This window comes from Syngnathus scovelli, chromosome 11 (assembly GCF_024217435.2).
Source record: "Syngnathus scovelli strain Florida chromosome 11, RoL_Ssco_1.2, whole genome shotgun sequence".
Classification (NCBI taxonomy): Eukaryota; Metazoa; Chordata; class Actinopteri; order Syngnathiformes; family Syngnathidae; genus Syngnathus; species Syngnathus scovelli.
This window is the reverse complement of record NC_090857.1, coordinates 15904848-15927629: the sequence shown is the minus strand read 5'-3', so window position 1 is coordinate 15927629 and position 22782 is coordinate 15904848. Positions and strand designations below refer to the sequence as shown.

Here is a 22782-nt window from a genome sequence, read left to right as displayed (position 1 = left end):
TTGCTGTAATTAGGGCAGTTTAGAGTCTCCACCCGCTTTTATGCGTGGTAGAGTCAAAAAAAACAAAAACTGGGCATAGCGTCAGAACTTCATTAGTTACACGGATAGATAGATAGATCTTTATTGTCATTGACACATGTACAACGAAATTAAAAATCAGTGCTTCTGCTAAGAATTTTTTTAAAAAAAGCTAAAAGTTTATATAAACTAAAAACAACACAAAAGCTCCAGTTCAGTGGCCTAGTGGTAGAGTTCTTTTATATCAAACAAATTATTTTAGGTGCATTACCTGACATGTTTCGGCGGGTTCTTCCGCCTTCATCAGAGTGCCACACGTGGTTGTGACGCGTCTTTATCAGCTGATGGATGAAGGCGTGGCTCACCTGTCAGATTTGACAGGTGAGTCACGCCCTCTGCTGTCCGTTCACCTCTCCAGGATGCTGTTCCAGGTTGTAGAGAGCATGTGGGCTCCCTCATCCCTGTTGATGGTCCTCGGGCCCTGCTTGCGGATCTCAATGGCCTCCCTGATCCAACGCTGATGTTTGTTTTCTTCAGTGCGGATGACTCTGCCCTTTTCCCAGTCCATGATGTGGTTTTCTCTTTTACAGTGGTCGGTAATGGCTGACTCACAGTGTTCCTGTTCTGCTTGTAGTTTTATTGCTCTTGTTTGTCTTGTTGCTGTCTCCTTCTCACACTCCTTCTTGTGTTCTGTTTTTCTTGTGATGAAGTTCCTCCCTGTCTCTCCGATGTACAATTTATTGCATGATTTGCATGGAATCTCTTATATAGAATTGCATTTATTTTTCGGGTTGACTCTGTCTTTTGAAAAACTTATTTATGTTATAGTTATTTGATATATTCTATTTCGTGTAGCAACTTGTATATGTTTTTATCGTTACAGTTCAGTAGTTGTTGGCTCGTTGAACTCTTGTTTTGTTAAATAAAGAGTCGTTTACCAAACCCACGTCTTTCCTAGTACTTTAACGCTACAATATAGTTACATACTAGATCTTTGCGGTGCGTGCGCGGCGTTGTTGACATACAGGATGAGGAATTTGATCGATGGATTTAATGATTTGGAGTGACACAGATGGTTTGATAATATTGTTGTAATATGATAGTTATTTGAAATACACTTTATATATCGTTATATGGGTCTGTGGAGTAATTAGAAATGCAACTTACAACGAGTCCGATGTCAGCGGTGCGGCGCGTATGCATACGCGCCACATACGCGTGGCATTGTTTACATAACGGATGATCGATGGATTTAATTAATTGGAGTTCTTCTTATCGTGGCTACAAGGCAGTTAATTACAAGGCTTGGGTAGATGTGGTTCAGCCACAGCTGAACACATTTCTGTCCCTTCTCAATAAACTCTGCTAAGTCTGGTGCTGTGCAGGGCGGCTAAGATTGTTCGTTTTGCAGAGGAGAACCCTTTGATGTTCACAGATAGAATTGTTAATGCTGGTCGTGAGGAGGTTCCTCGTTTCCAAGATCGACCTTTGTGTCTGTCTCCAGGCATGATGTTGTTTTCTGTTCTGTAGCTTTGTGGCTTGTAGCTTGCAGCTTTCGGCGTAGCTTGCAGCGTAGCTTGTAGCGTAGCTTTGTAGCGTGGCTTATAGCTGTGTTGTAGCTTCTAACTTTGCTTAGCTTCATGAATTGGAGTGACACAGATGGTTTGATAAACGTGTTACTTATGTAATAGTTATTTGAATAACTCTGAATGTTACGTCAGCCCCGTTCTCAGCTCCTCGTTTGTGTATATGTCACGTTAGCATACCGTATCCTGGTTTCATTGCTATCACCAATAAAGACTTATGAAGTGGGGGCCAAGGAAATTGTTGTCAATTGTTGTCAATGTTTGCATCGGGTTCAAACCATTTGTTGAAGAGAGTTTCAAGGGCTCTTAGTGACCCATGTTATGGTAGTCCTCTTTATATTGATGCTATTGGAATACGGAGGGGTGTCTCTAATGAATACGACTGTTAGATTTAGTCCCAGTTTTTTATCTTTAATGCTTGCTATGCTAACAGTTATTACCAAGAGGCAGCCTTCACAGTTTAAATATTTCATGTATGCCAGAAAGATCAATACACAGCTATGAATCCTTCTCTGCGAGATTTCGGAAGAAGGTCTGCTGTCCTGTTTGTGACATCATACAGTAGAGTGTGGCACCATTTAAATTGGGAGTTTGAAATTTAAAAAGGCAAAAAAACCAAAACATGTTTGTCCTATTTTTCCGCTAGTAAACAACCAATGTGAAACAGAAAGTGTGACTTACGTTGCACACATCGCGGGCACACCGGACAGATGGTCGACAGCTCACTGTTACGCCTTCCGTTTCTGATTGGAAAGTACTACAGGCAGACCGTGACGGCAGCTTTGCAATTGAATAAAAAAACTGATGGTTTTTTTTACTACACACTTCCCTTTAACCAACATAACCATATGTTATGACATTAAAACATTTATTTTCAAAAAGTACATCAATTTATCTTTTTTCTTTAGTAGGGTTGCAAGTGGCAGAGAACACCCTGGACCAGTGGGCAGCCAATTGCAAAGCACGTTGAAAACACATTCTCACCCAAGGCCAATTTACACACATGTTTTTTGACTTGTGGGAGGACACCAATATACAGTGGCAAACATTTGGTGTTCCGGGAAGAGCTCTCATGCTCATGCATAAAGGAATTGTATTTTCTGGACTATAAACTGCTACTTTTTGCACAAGCTTTGAACCCTGCATTTTATAGTCCAGTTTATATCGATGGATTTTTCATGACTTTGATCATTCTGTATGATTTGTGCATATATATGGAAATAAGACATTAAAACACCTCCAGCTTATTATCCAGACTTTCCCCTAATTTTATCTGGCGTGGGTTTTATTCAGGTGCGGTTTTTAGTCCAGAAACGGTATTCATGCATCTACGGCCTTACAGACTTGGCTGGTGCGATTCACATTCGAAATAATCCTTGAGTGGCGCTATCAGGTTGCAAATGACGGCGATGCTCTAGGAGCGCCCCGGGACCCTCTGGCGCTGCAGGCGGCCCATGTTCTTCACATCCGTGTAGTGTTTGGGGAAACCAAAAATCTGCTCCATTTGGGTACACCACATGATGACGCCTTTCATGATGACAGGAAGTCCCAATTTCCCTTGAACCATGGAGTTTTTCTTGTGATGGTTCACACCTTGTCCAGCTTTGCTGCATGGCCAACTTCTAAACAATCCTGAAGATTCACTTTTTAATCCAGGGATGGGGCCGCCGGCCAATTCATACCTAGGAGGTTTCCCCAGAAGTAGCAAGCTCGATGTGCAGGGCTGACAGTCACGGCATCGATGATAATTCGAATGCACTCCAGGAATCTGCAGATGTCCGTCTTGTCTCTGCTGGACACGAACACCACATTTTCAAAGAGCCAGAAAAAAGGCCGGTCGTCACCCTCCTTCGGCTTCAGCAACGTCAAAATGCGGTAGAATTCCAAGAAGAGACTTCCGGTGCCCTCAAACAATCCTTTCCGTAGGATATTTGCCCATGGAAAGGTCGTTGCTAGGACTTCCTCCAATCAGCAGGTCAAAAGGGCCCCATTCAGCAAGGTGTTTCCTTGTGATGGTGCGGACGTCGTTGAGATATTCAATCTTGCCAGCGTGCTTGATCATACCCACCGCGATGGAATCCTCACAAATCTCTGATGCAATGTAGCGTCCCACCTTGAAGCCAAGGTCTTTGAGCACCAGGTATCCTGTTGCGATGCCGTCAAAGAGCGACAGAACCTTCAAGGGCTTGCGGCAATGGCCGGGTAAACTCTGTGAGGCTCAAACTCCATGGCATTGTTGTTGGCAAAGAAGTCTTGGACCTTAACACTCCCGTCTGGCCTGAGTTTGAGCTTTCCCTCGCACTGCGTTGGGCGGCAAATGTAGCAGCTCCATGGATCAATATCTTTCAGGTCACGAAAGGTTCCCACCAGGATCTCCACACACTTCTTACAGAAACATTTGCAACAGCTGGCGTTACCACAAAGAATGACTTCTGTTCCGCCACAGCAAACGGTGCAGTATGACTGATAGCCATCTTCATCGTAGCGATACAGTATTTCTGTAAAGTTTTCTTTGCATTTGAAACAAAGACCGCCTTCAAGCAATGGGTGTTGCACGACCACGTCAGGCGACCCGCAAGCCAAACAACAATCTTCGATTTTTGTGCCTTTGTCTCTAAGCCTCTCAATTAAAGTGTCTCTTGTGAAGCTGTAGTTGCAGGTGCTTGCCCGACTCTTAAAAGCATGTTTCCTTTTCACAGACGGCTGGTAGTCAGACTCAGTCGAATCCGAATTGGACAATTGGCCAGCTTCGTGAATGGCAGGTGGCACAAATCCCTGCGGCCCTGATAGTAGAAATCCTGTCACTGCCCAGTCCAGCATCAGATTCATTTCTTTTTCTTCATCTCCTTCTTCAAAGGACTTCTCAGAGCGTTCACTTGCCAGCTCTATGACTTGGAAGATGGCGGCCTTGTAAGTGGGCAGGCTGGCAAATGAATTTTTGCAGAAACATTGGATGAAATTCCGAAAAGGCATCAAAGCTTCCGTTGGGATCTTTGAGAGGGTTCCATCACCTCACCATTCAACCCTCCGTACACCTGGAGGTGAAATGTTAGTTTTCCAAGGAATCACCAAGCCGGGCCACCAACAGAAGCCCTCTATCTTCCCCCATATGAGCTCTCCGGTCAAAAACCTATTCCCATCCTGGTAATTGGCTTTCCGTCGTCCTTAGTGTGTTGTATATCTGGGTCGTGCCTTTTCCACCCTTTTGCCAGAGTCGCCATTCTCGACAAGTAGGCTGTCATTTATGGTCAGCTCTTTTAACTTTGTAAGGGCTACGTGACATGGCTTTATATATTTCGTATAGCATTCCTTCAGTTCCATAACTGTGTTAGCTTGCGGTATTGTTTGCCTATTGGGGCTGTCTGAAATGCCCGCCATTGCTCTCCGTTGAGCATTCACTGTCAGAGAGTCATTATCCGCAATTCCCAGGACCTTGCCGTTGGCTAGCGGCTCAGGTTCACAGTCTTTGGCGGAAGATGACAGTTTCCTTCTGCTTTTGGTAGCGGGTTCAGGTAGCAGATAGAGGCTGATATCGCAGTTGTTTCTGGCGGTCACGGCATCGTATTCTTCGTCCGTCACATTGGCTGTGTAGAAGGCTTTAAACCAGGGGTGTCAAACTCATTTTCACCGAGGGCCACATCAGCATAATGGCTGTCCTCAAAGGGCCAGATGTAACTTATAAATGTAACTAAATGTAATCGAATGTAATGAAAAATAAATGTAACTAGTCCTTAATGTTAAATAACTCATTATTTATTATAACTTATTCAAGTGACAATTACAGTTGCATAGAAAACATGTTTGCTTGTTGCTCTTACATAAATCCTTTTAAATGTTGTCAGCTTATGAAAACCCACATAAATCCATTAATGAAGGATCAAACTGTCCAAGTGAATGAAGAAAAATAACATAAAACTGTATGACACGTAGCATTTTACAAAAAAGGCTGCACACAGCCTAGCATCCAACTGATGGTTTGATGACAACAATTTGATGAGGAGATGCTGCCTGTCCTGGAACACACCAAATGGATTATCTCTCTACTATCGATTGATCATGTTCTGAAAATGATAAACACAAAAAGAAATGCAAGCACAATCGTTAAATTGCACAATGTTTAACTGTTCTTCTTCTTGGTTGAATTACATTTTATTATATTTTAATTACGTTTTTAAAAAAATGCTTACCTGTGTGTTTTCTGACCAGACGTCTGACACCGTTTTCCCGTTGCCAGTGTGTCAATGTCTGGTTTGAGATCCTGTGCTGAGGCAATGCGTAGCACAGCATGGAGGTTGTCATCCGTGAGGCATGATCTGTGCTTGTTTTTGCTCAGATTCATTATGGAAAAAAACTGTTCGCACAGATAGGTGCTCCCAAACATGGACAGAACACAGGCAGCATGAAGTCGAAGCTGTGGCATCAAACCAGGGGGCAGCAGATGGTAAAAGTCCTTGATTGCAGCATCCTGGAATTTTGCTCTCAGGCCACTGTTGCTTTGAAGCTCAATTAGCACCATCTGAAGGTGCTGGGGTGCAGTGCAGACATCGGTGGTGAACGGATTGGCAAAGATGTCAAAGCCAGACTGTTGTGCTCTGAAGTCAGAGAAACGCCGATCAAACTCAGTCTTTAACCAGCTCAGTTTGGTAGCCAACTGAGCACTTGAAAAAGTCTTGGGAAATGAGGCTGACATACTCTGACAAACAGGAACGTGGACAAGATTGTCCTGTTTCACTTGCCACATCCATAAGTCCAATTTACGCTGGAAAGCCATGACCTTGTCGGACATCTGCGTAATGACTTGTTTGTGTCCCTGCAGCTTCTGATTCAGCTGGGCGAGATGGTCGGTTATGTCACACAACACAGCAAAGTCACACATCCACTTTGGATCTGATAGTTCAGACATGAGTTTTCCTTTACTCTGCATAAAAAGAGAAATGTCTTCCCTGAGCTCAAAAAATCGCTTGATGACTTTGCTCCTGCTCAGCCACCGCACTTCTGTATGGTACAGCACATCCCCGTGTTCTGAGCCCATCTCCAGCAAAAACTGCTGAAACTGACGGTGATTCAGGCCACGCGCCCGAATGAAGTTCACTGTTTTCATGACTGTGGTCACAATGTCCTCCATCCCCAGCATCTTCCCACACAAAGCTTCTTGATGGATAATGCAATGATACGTTATCAGAGGCGTGTGACAGTTAATTGTTTTGCATTTTCCCCTTCATTACTCCAACCAAGCCTACTTTTCCTCCACACATTACCGGTGCACCGTCTGTAGTTAATCCTACCAAGTTTTCCCAGTGCAATGCATTTTTACTTACGGACTTCTCCACCGCATCAAAAATGTCCTGTCCCGTCGTGGTCCCATGCATTGCAGCCACATCCAACAGCTCCTCAGTGATAGAGAGGTCCGACTTTATGCCTCTAATAAAAATTGATAACTGCGCTGTGTCCGTGTTATCTGTACTTTCATCAACAGCTAATGAAAAAGCTTTGCAGCTGCGTGTCTCCTTGGCCATGTCACATGCTGGTGCCACCTGCGACAGGACCACCCCCCCCTGTCAGTGGAATCGTCGTCACCTGCCACGGGTTCATGGACAGCGCTATATCAGCGCCGCCAGCGCAGACCCGAGTGTCAGTCTGTCCCGTGATGCTTTGCTCATCTGTCCCTGAGAATCTGACTTACAAATTCGAATCCACAGAACTGCTTGTCCACCCCAGCCAGATCGCCGCTCCAGCGCCAGCCACCCCAGCGCCAGCCACCCCCATCATCCCTTCCACAATAAAGTCTGTCGCTACGCACTTGGCTGTACTGTCCGATCCCTTAGAGTACAGACTGACCACGCTATGCAGCCAGCGAACGACGAGACGGCATTGAGCCGACTGGAGCGAGCCGAGACCGCCATCAGCAGCCTGTCCACCGACATCCGGAATCTGATCGAGGTTGGTCAACAACAACAGCTACAGCAGCAGGAAATGGCCCAAGCCCTCCAGAGACTGTCGGTGGCTGCGTCCCCGGCTGTCACGGCACTCCCGCAGCGCCCATCTGCCGAGGCCAGGAAGCTCGTGGACGTACCGGAGCCCCGCCTTGGCAACATCGAGAAATTTAACTTAGACCCCAAGCACGTGCGGGCATTCGTGACTAATTGCCGTATAATGTTCAGCCTCCAGCCCGTCACGTTTGCGTCGGAATCTGCCAAGGTCGGGTTCGTCCTAACCCACCTCACGGGCGAGGCGCAGCTGTGGGGTCTGGCTGAATACGAGAGGATGGCCCCAGCTTGCGATTCATTCGACGCCTTCGCGGAGGAATTGCTCTGCCTGTTCGACCTGGGCTCCGCCGCCGAAGACGCCGCCGAGGAACTGGCGACACTGCGTCAAGGTAGCCGATCGGTCGCGGAGTACGCACTTAAGTTCCAGACGTTGGCCGGCAGCAGCGGATGGAACACGCCGGCGCTCGCTAGCACATTCCTCAACGGCCTCACTGAGTACATGAAAGACGAGCTGGTTTCTTACGATCGCCCGCGAACCCTGAAGGGCGCGATGGACTTGGCGGCCCGAGTAGACCGGCGGATCCGGACGCGGCGGCCCAATCGGGTGAGGAGGTCCTCGCGGAACCCGCGTGGTCACCTTCCTCCGTCTGCTGGGGACCTGCCAACCACACCACCCGCCGAGCCCATGGATCTGGGAGGGGCTCGGGTCCCCTCGGAGGAGCACCGTCGACGCCTCTCACTGGGCTTGTGTTTTTACTGTGGGGAGGGGGGTCATCGGGTGGCGGGGTGCCCGTTAAAAGGCCGGAGCTCACGGGGTGTCGGGGGATCCACGTGAGCTCGACCAGCACCGGCTCTCCCAGTCCCAGCACGCTCACGCTACAGGCCAACTTCTAAACAACTTGCGGCGGGCGACCAGAACATGGCGGCCTTGGTTGATTCCGGCGCGGAGGGGAACATCATGGACATTAGCCTGGCACGCCAGTGGGGTGTCGGCTTCCTCCCTCTGAGCCCGTCCATTCCCGCACGTGCCATTGATGGCCGTCTGATCGGCGAGGTGGCTTTCGTGACGGAACCAGTTAAGTTACTGCTCTCCGGCAATCACCACAAGACCATCAAGTTTTTTCTTCTTTCCCTCCCAGGACAGCAGCTCATACTGGGGCACCCTTGGTTGCGGCAGCACAGCCCGGTGCTGGACTGGGAGGTGGGGGTTGTTCGGCAGTGGAGCGAACGCTGCCATCGGGTGTGCCTGAAGGAGGCCACCAGCCCACTCGGCAGAGCCCCGCCCAGGTACAGTCCCGACATCTCCAATGTCCCAGCGTTTTATCACGAACTCAAGGAGGCTTTTAGTAAAGCCAGGGCCACTTCCCTTCCTCCACACCGGTCCTACGATTGTGCTATCGATCTGTTGCCCGGCACCTTCCCTCCCAAGGGATGCGTCTACTCCCTGTCCGCTCCTGAGCGCCGGGCTATGGAGGAATACATCCGGGAGTCCCTGGCAGCCGGTATCATACGGCCGTCCTCTTCACCTGCGGGAGCGGGGTTTTTCTTCGTGAAGAAGAAGGAGGGCACGCTACGCCCGTGTATCGACTACCGGGGAATAAACGAGATCACTGTAAAGAACCGATACCCTCTGCCTCTTCTGTCTTCCGCCTTCGAGAGCCTTCAGGGTGCCACCATTTTCACAAAGCTGCATCTTCACAACGCCTACCACCTGATCCGCATCCGGGAGGGAGACGAGTGGAAGACGGCTTTCAACACCCCGAGCGGACACTACGAGTACTTGGTGGTTCCGTTTGGGCTCACCAACGCCCCAGCGGTTTTCCAGTCCCTGATAAACGACGTGTTACGAGACATGCTGGACAAATTCGTGTTCGTTTATTTGGACGACATCCTCATCTTCTCCCGCTCGCTCCCTGAACACATCAAGCATGTTCGGGCGGTGCTGCGCCGTCTCCTTGAGAATTCGCTCTACGTGAAGGCAGAGAAGTGCGAGTTACATGCCTCCTCTGTCAAATTCCTCGGCTACGTGGTGCGTGAGGGATCCATCGAAATGGACCCTGGGAAGGTGCAAGCGGTCACGTCATGGCCTGTTCCCGAAACACGCAAGCGGCTGCAACAGTTCTTAGGATTCGCAAACTTTTATCGCCGTTTTATCCGTGGATACAGCACGGTGGCCGCGCCCCCACCGCCCTTACCAGCCCCGCCTCCCCGTACAAATGGACGGAACGGGCAGAACAGGCATTTCAGGAGCTTAAGAGGAGGTTCACATCCGCTCCCATCCTCAGGGTTCCCGATCCCGACAGACAGTTCGTGGTCAAGGTGGACGCCTCGAAGTGGGTGTCGGGGCGGTGTTGTCGCAACGTAGCCGCCAAGACGATCGTCTCCACCCGTGCGCCTTCTTTTCTCACCGTCTGTCAGCCTCGGAACGAAACTATGACATCGGTAATGGGGAGCTCCTCGCCGTCAAGTTGGCCTTGGAGGAGTGGCGGCATTGGCTGGAGGGCACCACCACTCCGTTCATCGTCTGGACCGACCACCGCAACCTGGAGTAGAGACTGGACGCGAGACAAGCACGGTGGGCTCTGTTCTTTGACCGCTTTGAGTTCTCTCTTTCCTATAGACCGGGTTCCCGTAACGCGAACGCCCTGTCACGTTTGTTTCCTGGCGGGGAGGAAGGACAGGGTCCGCCTCCCACTATCCTCCCGAGCTCGGTTCGGGTGGCGGCTCTTACATGGGAGATCAAACACCAAGTGGAAGCCGCATCACGCGATCAACCCGGCCCCAGCAACTGCCCGGAGGGTCGCTTGTTCGTCCCTGAAGGCCTGCAGTCGTCCGTGCTGGAATGGACGCACGACTCACGCCTGGCCTGTCATCCCGGCGCTGCACGCACGAGGTACGTGGTAGCACAGCGTTTCTGGTGGCCCACCTGGCAAGTGGACACCAGCGATTACGTCAGAGCCTGCTCAATTTGTAACCGCTACAAGACGTCTACTCGTCCTCCGGCCGGGCTGCTTCAACCCTTGCCGGTTCCCCACCGTCCCTGGTCTCACCTGTCAATCGACTTTGTCACGGGCCTCCCCCCCTCAGAGGGAAACACGGTGGTCCTCACGGTGGTGGACCGTTTCAGCAAGATGACGCATTTCATCCCTCTGCCTAAGCTCCCATCTGCGAAGCAGACTGCGTCCATCATGGTGCGGGAGGTGTTTCGTCACCACGGTCTCCCACAAGACATCGTGTCAGACCGTGGTCCTCAATTCGCTTCCACCTTCTGGACGGAGTTCTGCCGACTCCTCAGCGCCACGGCCAGCCTCTCCTCGGGGTTTCACCCTCAGTCCAATGGTCAAGCGGAGCGCCTGAACCAGGAACTGGGCAGGTCTCGCCGATGCATGGCCGCCGGGGACCAGCGCGGGTGGGTCCAACAGCTTCTCTGGGTAGAGTATGCTCACAATTCCCTCCCCAGCTCGGCCACGGGACGTTCGCCTTTCCACTGCGTCTTCGGGTACCAGCCACCCTTGTTCGCCCACCAGGAGCGTGGTGCGGCGTGCCCGTCGGCCCAGGATTGTGTCCGCCGTTGTCATTGCGCTTGGGCGAGGGGCCGGGTCACTCTTCTCCGCTCTGTTTCAGGCTACGCCCCCCCAGGCGAATAAGCACCGGACGCCGGCTCCGGAGTACAGAGTGGGGCAGCGTGCGTGGCTCTCGACGTGGGATTTGCCACTGCGAGCGGGATCCCGCAAACTGGCGCCCCGCTTTGTTGGACCGTTCCCTATTCAGAAGGTGATTGGCCCGGCCGCAGTCCGTCTTCTCCTTCCAGATTCCATGAAGGTTCACTCCACGTTCCACGTGTCCCGTGTGCGGCCCATCCATGAGAGCGCGTTGGCGCCGGCGCCCGTTCCGCCGCCCCAGCTCGTCGATGGGGGTCCGGCTTACGCTGTCCGCTCCCTGCTCCGATCGCGGCGGCGCGGTCGTGGCCTCCAATACCTCGTGGATTGGGAGGGTTATGACGACGCGCACCGCTCCTGGGTTCCGAGCCGCTGGATACTCAACCGTTCGCTCATTACGGAGTTCCATCGCTGTCATCCGGACCAACCGGGTCCTCGGCGCGGGCGCCCGAGGAGGGACCAGGGGACCAGGGGTGAGGGTCCGGGGAGGTCTTGTCCGCCGGTACCGGGGTCTTCTGCTCCCGCGTCCGTCGATCCTGCGTCTGGCGAGGTGTCGGACGTTTCAGCGGTGTGCTGACCCCCCCACCTGGTCGCCCGGGGTATTGCCTTCCTTTTTTTGTTGTTTTTGCTTCCTAGGGACGTCGGGAGCCGTCCCTTGTGTGTGTGTGGGGGGGGGGGGTTCTGTCACGTGCTGGTGCCACCTGCGACAGGACCACGCCCCCCTGTCAGTGGAATCGCCGTCACCTGCCACGGGTTCATGGACAGCGCTATATCAGCGCCGCCAGCGCAGACCCGAGTCTGTCCCGTGATGCTTCGCTCATCTGTCCCTGAGAATCTGACTTACAAATTCGAATCCACAGAACTGCTTGTCCACCCCAGCCAGATCGCCGCTCCAGCGCCAGCCACCCCAGCGCCAGCCACCCCCATCATCCCTTCCACAATAAAGTCTGTCGCTACGCACTTGGCTGTACTGTCCGATCCCTTGCAGTCCAGCTGTGTCGTAAGATTTTCTGTTCGTTCCTTCACTCAGTCGGCGATGGTGTTTCTTGATGAACTGACATTTTTAATAGTCTGTAACTGGTCGGGACACACCTGCTCACAGACCTTCAGCATGCACTGCTTCAAAAACGCTCCCTCTGAAAAAGACTTGAAAGCGTGGGCGATTTCTTCGGCCACAATGAAGCTAGCTTTCACCATGGCCTCGTTTTTGTCTGTGTTATTTCGTGAACAAACTCTGCTGCGACCGCAGTTTGCCTTTTAATTCTTGGGCAATTTGTTGCTTTTCTTGAAGGCTAGCTTTAGCGTACTTAGCTCCGTGTTTGGTGTCAAAATGTCGACGCAGATTGTACTGAAGGAATGGGGTTGAAATACAAAAAGTCCTACCTAGCTACAAAAACAGATATGCTCAAACCTCATTGAATAAAGTACATAAGCAGAAAAGTATATTCACATATTAAATCAATAAAAGAAACACTTTAAGCTTATAATTATACCTACACACCAAAACCGTGTGTAATGCATGCCTGATGTTTTTTCTCTTAATTATGGACACGGCCAGAGTCGTCTTGACCGTTCAGTACTTGATTGTATCTTATGTTTTGACTAATACTAGACGCCAGTTTTTGATTACTACTGAACGCTCTGCACAGAGGGAAATATTTTGCCTAACAAAGAAAAGGTACGGTCGGAAGCATGGTTAAACTAAGAATAAGCAAAGACATGAAGTATCAAAAGAACAGCAATAGATTAATGATGTCACAGCCAAAAGCTAACATAATTTCGTACAAAATGACAAAATTGAAAGAATGGGGTACGACAGTTGTTAGGTTCAAAGTGCTAACTGAATATCTGAATAAGAGAAAAGGGTCAGCAGACAAAAAAACAAGTGAGGCAGAATATTGAGTCTTTTCTCGCGAGGAGTGCAATCAGACTTACAGCAATCCGACTACACTAAAAATCTGTTTTACACTCCTCGCTCTTTTTATTTGGAATGCCCTACCCACAGTGTGAGACGATTAGCCCTTAAGCGGGGGGAAAGAGATTGTGGCTTCGTCTCGTAAGAAAAAAAAAGTAACGCACAAAGTGTTGCGTGCAGATATGGCTATATCAGCAAAACAGTTTAAGCGATATTCTGAGAGATAAAAAGAGAAAGTGTCGTTCTTTAACAAAGATCAGAAGGTTCATGACGCATTGTTTGACGTGTTGTTTTCACGATCTGTTCTGGTGGACGCTGAGCTGTCAGCAGCATCTTGTTTGACACAACCGTCATCTCGCCCCTGACCCAGCCGTAATCCTTCTGTTCTGTTGTACAAGATAAGAATAAGCAAGGCAAAGCAGCAAGCATACTGAACAGTAATATTGTGAATAAGTACTCATTAGAGAACGCATGATAACATATATATACAATTTTTCTAACAATTCCCCCCTGTTTATCATAAGTTCTCGGGGACTAACTTATCACCCATATGGCCACTTCAAAAGATTTTCAGCCAAGGGATCACATTTCGCAAGAACTAATTTACACTTGGGAGGAAATTGAGTCTTAATCGTCAAAGCCAGAGTCACGAAACAAATCGGACAGGTTTACCACAATGGATTCGCTGACAGAGTCGTCACTAGAGAAAGAACTCCCGTCGATCGAAAGGTCATCCCTTTGGAGTAACGGAAAAGTCTCAGCTGGTGGAGAGATAGCAGTTGTAATTAGCTTAATAATTAAGGATCGGAGACAAGGAATGCAGCAACATCCACACAGGGTTAAAATGGCAGAGAAAACGGCAATGGAGACCAGGACCGAGGAAACCAGGGTGCGGTACTTTCCGAACACGTTCAACCAGTCGGTCCAAACCTCCGTGTTCACCCCACTGTGTTCCTTCATCCTCCCATTCAAGGTCCTCAGACCCTCAAGGGCCCGGGACAGGCTTCCGTCGGCTGCAGTATTATTTGGAATAAATGTGCAACATTGCTCACCAAACATGGCGCAGACACCGCCCTCTTTTGAGAGTAGCATGTCAAGGGCCATTCGATTCTGGAAAGCCATGAGGGAAGTAGCGGCCAGTTGGGAGTGGACCGCCTTGAAACCCGCCTCGGTCCAGTTTCCAAGCCTCTGCACGTTGTAGTGGATGTAGTTAATCCTGTCAACATTTTTGTTAAGAGTACACCACCAACACAGGGCGGATTCAAAACCAGCTGCTATCTGATTCACCAGCTTATACTCATCCGGTACTCCTCTAGGAACACCAATGGCATCTATGTAAGTTGGATTAGCTGCGCCCTGCCATTCGGCGTTTCGCTTTGTTCTCGGCCAGTATTTGGGCACTACGGACTTAGCAAAAGATGTTAGATCATAAGAGGACATTGGTATCAAATGAACAGGAAACAATAGGGTTACCAAAGCGCAAATTCCAGAGCTGTTTAAAGGTAACCTATCATAAAGTTTGTTACTATTACACCAAAACCAAATATCACTACGAGCAATGGGCAAAAAAGGGGCAGTGACATTGGTCATGGACTCACACCATGGAGTAGGTAGGGCGCCGAGCTTCTCACCAGTACCAGGTAATCTAATGCATGTAAAATTACCCTTAGCTACATCGGACGAAAAAAGGGGTTTATATTTTGTCATAGAGGCAACAGGGTAAACCTTATCCCATTTAAAACAATCATGAGTGGGTGAAATGGATGAGTTTAACATTAAAACAACAGCACACTTAGGAACTATATTTGCAGGTATGATTTTCAAAAGAGGTCTTGGACCCATACATGCAATGCAACTGGTGTTAGCCATTTTTGCGGCTTGCTCAGCCATAAGAAGTTGTTGGTTTGACCGCTTATTCCTGTGGAGGCTACAAAATAGCTGTCTATATCAGTGAGGGGCATACTTGTGATTTTTGCTCCTGCTGACAAGGTGTAATTATTTGTAAGGGGACGGTCTGCGATCGACATTGTTTTGTTAATGCAAATAGCAATAGGAAAGTGGGGATCAATTCCAGAGGACCAAGCCCACAGTTGAAAACCCCAACAAGAAGTGTTAAACAAAGTGACATTTGGAGGACGAATTTGACCATCAGGGAGTGTAAGAGTCAAAAGGAGGCTTGTGCCCTGATTTTTCAAAGTCACTCGTTTAGCAAAGAACACAGCCTCTTCACTGGAACCAGAGGGCCAAAAATCTTGCGTTTGTGTGGTGACAAGGGTGCCCCAGTCGGTGCTAACTGGGTGACCAGTTAAATACCACCAATATCCGAGCCATTTATCCCCAGTAGTGGGGTGACCATTTCGAACACCTTTCAAACTTTTCATTGGTAAAATAATAGAAGAAGATGTATTAGGAGCCACAGTAAACATTAATGAGTTATTGTAAGTCCAAGACAAAAGCCATGGTACGCAAGTTGGAACGCGGACGGTTTCTGGTGTACAAACAACATGATCGAAAGGGGATTTTGTGTTGCGCTTATGTCTAGCAATTTTTTTCCCATGAGCCATATTGATTAGAATCAGTGTTGGTAGTTGCCTGAGAGAAGAATGTTCGAGGCTCATGGTACTCTATCCATACGAATAAAATAACCCCCGAAAAAAAATATAATGGTAACACAAATCAGCAAAAGCAACCAAAAGCGCATGGTAGACTTTGTGCAGGCTACAGCCCAATTAAAGCACTCACCAAATGACTCTCTAATGCTCATGTTTTTGGATCTCCTCAGAGTCAACACCCTGAGCTTCGGGTTGGTGTCTTGGAAATTGGCTTCTGCTAGCTTTCGTGTCAACCCTGGATCTTGGCACCAGGATCAGGCACTATTACCAGACTTTGCTCACCTTCCGTACTTAGGTTGGGTCTGCGGAGATCACCTTTTTACAATGAGATAAATGAATCCACGTGTTGCGTTCGGCTATTTTCAAAGCATTAGGTGTCGTGAGTAGTACCAAAAAGGGACCTTCCCACTTGGGTGAATGCCAATTCTTCCTCTTGATACTCTTGATCAAAACCCAGTCTCCCGGTACCACTTTGGGGTCTTCCTGCGGAGAAATGGGTTCATCATCAGTGTTATTGGTTGGATTCTTTTGACGTTCCAACATTTTTCTCATGTAATCAGCTAATGTGGCTTCCTCGGGGATCTCCCATGTGTTCTTGAACTGAGGAAGCCTGTAAGGTCTTCCAAACATAGTTTCATAGGGAGTTAGCCCTGTTGTACTTGTAATATTTATGTACATTTTGACCAGGTCTAAGCACTGAGTCCATGGTCGTTTGGTTTCCTCCATACATTTCTTTAATCTGTTTTTTATAGTCGTGTTAGATCTCTCAACAAGGCCAGCTGATTGTGGATGATAAGAACAATGGTTCTTTAAATTTATGTGGAACATTCTCCCAATGTTATGCACTACTTGATTTACAAAGTGTGGACCATTGTCGCTGTAATTTTTTTCTGGAATACCGTACCTTGGAATGATGTCTTTGCATAAGGCTTTTGCCACTGTGAGTGCATCAGCATGTTTGGTAGGAAATGTTTCTACCCATTTAGAAAATGCGTCTATTATGACCAAACAATATTCTTTCCCTTCACATTTATGTAATTGAATATAATCCATATGTATTTTCTGAAACGGATACAATGGAGTTGGGTATTTCCCTCTCTGAGGTCTTAAATTGCCTTGTGGGTTGTGTTTAGCACAGATCAGACAGGCTCTGCAAAATTGTTGTGAGAAAGCTGCAAAGCCGTATGTTGTATAAATAGCTTCAACTTGTTTCACCATACCCCCCGTCGAGACATGGGTGACCCCATGACTCGAAATAGCAGCCCATTTGAACAAGTTACGAGGCAAGATAGGTTTGCCCAAAGGTCACACAAAAAGACCATCAGTGTTTTTAGTTGCACCCCGTTTTTCCCAAGAGAGTCGTTCCTGGGAGGGGCTCTGAGACTGCATGTCAAGCAACACATCAGGGGAGATGTGTGACATTGAATCATGATCAGTGAGAGACGAGAGGACATGGAGCAGGCCTTCTGCAGCGGCCTTAGCGGATTTGTCAGCAAAAGCATTACCAAGAGAAACAGGATCAGATCTTGCAGTGTGAGCAGCACATTTGCAAACAGCCACCTTTAAAGGTAGCTGGACAGCGTCCAAAAGTTGAGTTAGTAATGTGGAATGGGTGACGGGCTTCCCTGTAGAAGTTATCATGCCACGGTTGCTCCACTGCTGAGCAAAAACGTGCACTGTAGCAAAAGCATACTGACTATCAGTCCAGATAGTGACGGACTTGTTTGCAAACAATTTGCAGGCCCCAGTCAAAGCAATGAGCTCAGCGGCCTGTGCTGACATATAGGATGGCAGTTTAGCAGCCTCCAAGACTTCGTCGGCAGTAACAATGGCATACCCAGTAAGGGTCACTCCAGATTCATTTTTCTTAGAAGACCCATCAACAAAAACCACATCACCATCTGGCAGAGGCGTATCTTTCAAGTCAGGCCGAGCCTTTGCAATCTGTTGGGCAGCATCGACACAATCATGGAATTCACCGTCGTCAGGAAGGGGAATGAGAGTGGCAGGATTGAGTGTCGTGCATCTTTCAACGGTCAGGTGCGGCTGAGACAGTAACGTAGCCATGCAAGAAAGATGACGTGCAGGCGACAGAAAAGTCATATTAGTCTGTAGCAGAAGGGCCGAGACAGCATGAGGAACTTTCAGTGTTAAAGGATGAAACAACACAACACCAGCACTGCTCTCCACAGCCGTGGAGGCCGCCACCATGGCCCTCACGCATGGTGGGAGAGCACATGCAACACTGTCCAGTTTAGAGGAATAAAAAGCAATAGGTCGCAACTTTGAGCCATGTGATTGGAGTAAAACAGAGGTCATGTAATGACCTTTGCAGTCAACAGTTTGGACAAATGCCTTATCATAGTTGGGTAAGGCTAGAGTGGAGCTGGATACCAAAGTCTGTTTGATCAACACAAAAGCCTCCTCAGCTTCAGGAGTCCATTTTAAGTGAGTGGACATTGAGATGTTTTCCACATACATCAATTTGGACAGAGGAGCAACAATTTGGGCATAATCAAGTATCCAGCTTCTACAATAACCTGTGAGACCCAAAAAAGACATCATTTGTTTCTTTGTGAGTGGCTTAGGAGCTTGCAAAATAGAGGCCTTTCTGCTCTCAACTATAGATCGACCTTGGGAACTTAGATTGTGGCCTAAATACTTAATTTCAGTGGACCACAGTTGAAGCTTGTCCTTGCTGACCTTGTGGCCTTCACTTGCCAAGTGATGCAGCACTGCGAGTGTGTCTTTCTGGCAAGAGGCAAAATCAGGAGATGCTATTAAAATGTCATCAACATAGAGCAAGATTTGACTTCCCATTGGCGGGACAAATTTAGCCATGCTGGCTGCCATCACCTGCGAGTAAATTGTCGGGCTTTCACAGTACCCTTGTGGTAACCTTGTAAAGGTGTACCTTGAGCCAGCATATGTAAATGCAAACCAAAACTGACTCTCTTCTGCAATAGGGACAGAGAAAAAAGCATTGCTAATGTCAATCACTGTAAAGATTTTCGCATCAGGTGTCAATGAATTCAACAAGGTATGCGGGTCAGGGACACAAGGTGCTCTCTGAATAACAGCATTGTTTACAGCTTGCAAGTCCTGCACCATTCTCCACCCCACGGAAGGGGGCGCCTTCTTTACAGGGAAAATTGGAGTATTGCAAGGAGAATCAGGGCAAGGAACAATGACACCTGCTTTTAGCAAATCAGAAATAACAGGTGCAATACCCTGTAAAGCATCAGGTTTTAAAGGATACTGCCTCACACAAGGGCGGTATTCAGTTCGAGGTCTTATGACAACAGGAAGCGCACCTTTCACTAAACCAACGTCAGAAGGACCCGTAGACCAAAGATGACTTGGGACCTCAGCGAGGATGTGCTCGTCATCAGACGTCAACACATAATCTCAAAATGAGGGTGTTTGCTCAACACCAGGATCAGCGTGGATTCCACTAATGAATGACAAGTCTTGAGTCATATTTTGTTTGAAGAGCTTGGTGGAAGGACTATAAAAGGAGTCAGGATTAACCTGAGTCCAGTCAGAAGCTGCCAAGGCCTCACCAGCCATAAATCCTAAACTTTGCCACGTTGCGGTGTGAGGCCTGTAGAGAGAGATGTGGAGCGGAGTGGGAGACACGTGTAACTTCTGCACAGCAGGGGGAGCCGTTTGTATGACTACACAAGCACGGCTCTCACCATCATGCAGAAGGAAAGATGTCGTCAAGGTGGCAGGTGTAGCAGCCTCAAGCATGTTCTCGTAGTTGTGATCAGGACCAGGTGTGTCTTTATGCCACATAGTTATGTGTAGTTCATTGGCTTCCATTGCCTGTTCAGGGCAGCGCAAAAGGGTGGCCACATGGGCCAAAAGAGGGGAACCAAATTCCATCACTTCTGCATCAGCCAAATCCAATGAATAAAAGTAGTAGCAGTGAAATTGACCAAAAATCTGTAACTGGTGTCGCCTTTTGACAACAATTTGATCGTTAAGAGACACAAGGGAAAGCCCAAGGGCAGTGAGAGCATCTCTACCTAGCAAATTAATAGGGCAACCGGGCATCAGCAAAATGGGAGTGCAACAACTTCCCCCTTCTGGGTCCCGTATCCAAACTGGTCGAGACTGGGGAACTGGGGTTGCCAGCCCATTTGCTGCTCTCACCCAAAAAGTTTTACCGCTTTTTTGCACATCTGGAGGTATGTCACGACATGTGGTCACACATGCCCCTGAGTCACACAAAAAAGTTATTGGAGTCCCGTTTACCATTAGAGTTATCACTGGCTTCTCAATATTGTTCATCAACAAATCTTGAATGTTCAAATCTACATCAACAGGGGGAGCTGTTGGCCAGGCAGTTGTTTCAACTGTAGTTTGACTGTCGGCTAGTCATAAGGGAGGTTTACTCTCGCCCTTGCCTGGGCAGTTTCTTGCTATATGGCCTTTTTTCCCACATGACCAGCAAATAGGAGGTTCAGCGTTGTATCGTTTTGACTGACCTGAGGCGGGCTGGTCATTTGTTTTATAATTGGGAGAATCACGACTATACCCGCCGCTACCTTTGCCACGAAATTTGTTACGACCACGCCCCCCTAGGCGTGGTTCGAAGGTCTTATTTTGATAGAACATTTCAGACTGCTCTCCATTGACCAAAAAAATGGTGCCTGTTTTCCCTTTCTCTTTTGCTCTTTTTGAATTGACAACTTTTTCGGCGTGTATAGCATGATCAATGAACTGTGGCAAGGTAGATGTCGGGAAAGTGATCATATGTTTAGTGATCCAGTTTTGGATTGCTGGTCGCGAATTTGCATGTAGAGCATTTTTGAGTTGTTGGTCATAAACATCAGTTCCATGCTCCAAGCCACTATTGGCTTTGAACACTTTTTCTAGTCTGTGTCTAAAGTCTTCAAACAACTCATCTTCTTTTTGTTTGGTTCGGCCAATGTCTGTGTAATTTGCTCTACGTTCGAATTTTATTTTTATCCTGCCCAATAGTTGGTCAATTTCTGTTTGTAATGGCACCCCGTTACATTCCAATGGACGGCCCCGGGAATCAAAGGGATTCCAGGTGCCTTTAACGCTTGCCCAATGTTTGGTTAAAGATGCCATGAAAGCCTGTTGTACTTCATCGCCTCTCAAATTATAGGAAGCAATAAGTTGTTTCATGTCGATACAGTATTGATCAACATCTTCAGTGGGCAACGCTATGCCCTCAATTGCTGATTTTATATCAGCTTGGGTCCATGTTCTGTATACTAAAATGGTGGGTCCTCCATCATCATGAGGATTGGCCACTTCAATCATCGGGTATGCGTCAGCCGAGGGACCCAACTTAGCACGGCTCCGCGTCAACATACCATGAGTAGAATCACTATACTCAGGAGGATGATCTGTGTTTGGTAATTTGGGGTACAGAGACGGAAAAATTGGTTCGCTTTGGCGTGCTGCAATCTCCGTCTTTATAATTTGATAATTTTTCTCATCCTCATTCATCGCATTGTCAGCCTCGGCCTTCAACCGAGCCCGCCCTGACACTGTCTCATCATCTTCCTGCCTGTGCAACAGCAAGTTCTTTTTTATCTTTTCTTCGTCTTCCTTATCTTTCAATTTTCCTCTCATTTGCCCACATTTTCTCTTCTCAGCTTCCAATTCCCATTGTACTATTAGATAATATCCGTCTTTATTCTTCTTTACGCCACATTTAGCATCAATTGATTGCTTTAGGTTATTCAATGAATTCGTTTTCAGCTGACCATCAAATTTGTAATCGGTTATCCATTTGTCAAGATATTTTACATTTTCGGGGTCGACCTCTTCCATCAATTTCCAATCTTTGCATTTTAATTCATGTCTGGGTAGCGGCTTTTGTTTGCTATTTGATTTTCCCATGGTTTATTTTCTAAATTTCGGAGTTGGCAATTCGAATGGCACCTACAGTGTCCTAAAGCCAACTTTATTCACAGGACAGTGGTTAAATGTTCGATGTGTGGCGAGTCTCTTTTCACCTTCCCGGAGGAAGCAGAGAGTCCTTGCTTTCATCCACACAAAGCCACTGTTTACAATCCTGTGTTGTTTACATAGAGGAGAGCTCAAATGAGGTCACTCTCAGTCAAACCATACACACACACACAATGCGCACTTTTATCGTCTCACAGGCAAGCAGGGGAGTCCACCCTCCCGTGGATTTTTAACAAACTCTTTAACCTTCCTATTGTGTAAGAAAACTTATTTGCCTTTTTCTTGAAGTAGATATAAAACCTATCTTTTCATGGATAAGGGAGCCAAACCAGCTAAACAAGAGTTAAGAAAAACACCACAGATGGCAGCAGAAAGCTAACACATTAGGAAGGTTAAGTTAGGAGGCCCCACGACACCTCAGTGGAATTTAACTGCTCCAAATTACCTGTACTTTTTAGAAAACAGAGGAGTCCGCCCTCCCGTGGAATTTAACTGACTTTTACGTCAGGGGACTCCCCCATCCCCTGCAGAATTTAACTGTTTCTAATTGCACTTGATAGGGTCTAGAATTGTCAAGGTTTTAAGTGACCTCTTGTCACTGCACTTTCATTACTTTTAACAGAATCAAGATCCGTACTCACAGTCTGCTGGGCCTTCTCCTCGGATGATCTCGTCAACCACTCCGGCGTCCAGCCGACTGATCGAGTCAGCCCCGTGAAAAGGGTTTCCTCTATATGCCTTGGCCAAGGACTTGTCCTGGGTCGAAAAGTCAGCTGGAATCCCGAAATAGGTCTATTGAGATCCCGGACGAGCCCCCAAAAATCTGTTAGGTTCAAAGTGCTAACTGAATATCTGAATAAGAGAAAAGGGTCAGCAGACAAAAAAACAAGTGAGGCAGAATATTGAGTCTTTTCTCGCGAGGAGTGCAATCAGACTTACAGCAATCCGACTACACTAAAAATCTGTTTTACACTCCTCGCTCTTTTTATTTGGAATGCCCTACCCACAGTGTGAGACGATTAGCCCTTAAGGGGGGGGAAAGAGATTGTGGGT

General features: G+C 47.8%; 1 long non-coding RNA gene and 1 pseudogene across 1 annotated transcript in view; both read right to left on the bottom strand.

Annotated features, from left to right (window-relative positions):
- LOC125977313 (uncharacterized) overlaps nt 1-22782 on the bottom strand; it is a 205763-nt gene that overhangs the window by 154078 nt on the left and 28903 nt on the right. The gene's annotated exons all lie outside the window — the stretch shown is intronic.
- Nucleotides 2452-6738, bottom strand: LOC125977153 (DNA (cytosine-5)-methyltransferase 3B-like; annotated as a pseudogene).